The sequence below is a fragment of the Gekko japonicus genome, unplaced genomic scaffold (genome assembly GCF_001447785.1).
Source record: "Gekko japonicus isolate JY-2015 unplaced genomic scaffold, Gekko_japonicus_V1.1 scaffold4587, whole genome shotgun sequence".
Lineage (NCBI taxonomy): Eukaryota > Metazoa > Chordata > Lepidosauria > Squamata > Gekkonidae > Gekko > Gekko japonicus.
In genome coordinates, this window is record NW_015175509.1 from 74,007 (window position 1) to 75,623 (window position 1,617).

Genomic DNA, 1,617 nt, shown 5'->3' on the forward strand with positions numbered 1-1,617 from the left:
GGTTGGCAACTAATGGCGTAAAGACCCTTAGCATACACCAAACGAGCACTGGTTAAATCTGCAGAACGCATAAAACAGAATTGTTCAGGAGGACACTTTTATAGGTGCAATAGTCACGGCTTATGGTATGCATTATCTTGTTTTCATTGCATCTGTTTATTCATTTTCGGAATCCAGTGTTTGCATTGCTAGAAGAAGAAGAGGAGGAGACTGGATTTATACCCCGCCCTTCACTATCCAAAGGAGTCTCAGAGCGGCTTACAATCTCCTTTCCCTTGCTCCTCACTTCTTCAGATACAGCTAGAATGGGAGTCCGTCCTTATATCTTGGAGAGAGTGGGGTGATTTCATATGTAAGGCAGATGGACTCCCATTCTTCTGTATCCGAAGAAGTGAGCCGTGGCTCACAAAGGCTCCTCCCTGCCACAAATGTTGTTCGTCTTTTAAGGTGCTCCTGGACTCTTGCTCTTTTCTACTGCTAGAATATGAGTCCATCTGTCCCTATATCTTGGAGAGGGGAGGGATTTCATAGATAAGGACAGATGGACTCCCATTCTTGCTGTATCTGAAGAAGCAGTGAGCCATGGCTCACAAAAGCTCCCGCCCTGCCACAAATGTTGTTAGTCTTTAAGGGGCTACTTAAATCTTGCTATTTTCTACTGCTGCAGACAGACTCACACGGTTACCCGTCTTTAACTGTTTGAATGTTTTACCGTCTCAAGTGCCATTTGAAAGGGAAAAACAAAAGGGCTCCTGCTTATCCCATCAAGTTCCTGGGCTGAGCTGAAAGACAAATAAAATCCTCATGACGGGGTGTGACAACCAGACTTTTAAAGAAATAACCATATCCATGCTACTTAGGGCTGCTCAGTCACAGTTGGGAACAGAATTTTGGTGGGAAAACCTGCCTGACAGTGGGGACATGCCAGGGATGGTGGGGTATAATGCTATAGAGTCCACCCTCCAAAAGCAGCCATTTTCTCCAGCAGAAGCAAAATAAATGTTTTACATAAATATGCAGTTTATGTACTGCTAGGATATGAGTCCATCCATCTGTCCTTCTATCTTGGAGAGGGGAGGGATTTCATTCTTGCTGTATCCGAGGAAGAAGCCAGCCGTGGCTCACAAAGGCGCCTCCTGCCCTGCCACGGACTTCCTGAGTCTCGAAGGTCCTCCTGGCCAATGTTCCCTCTAAGGTGTGGAGTCTTGTGAGCAGTGTTCCCTCTAAGCTGAGTCAGTGTGAGCCAGCTCACAGTTTTTTAGCTTCCGGCGCACACCTTTTTGTCTCAGCTCAGGAAGGGCGGCTCGAGAGCAAACTAATCGACGCGGCGGCCCAATCGCTCGCTCACAACTTTAATGCCAGGAGCTCACAAAGTGGGATTTTTGCTCATAAGACACCACGGCTTAGAGGGAACATGGCTTGTGAGCCAGAATTCTCCTTTGTGAGCGACTGGCCTTAAAGTGGTGAGCCGGCGCTTTGGCTGCTGCCTACATTAGTTTGCCCTGGAGCCCTCCTTCCTGAGCTAAGACAAAAATGCATGAGCCGGAGGCTAAAAAACTGTGAGCTAGCTCACACTAACTCAGCTTAGAGGGAACATTGGAACTAACCCTCTTTCCC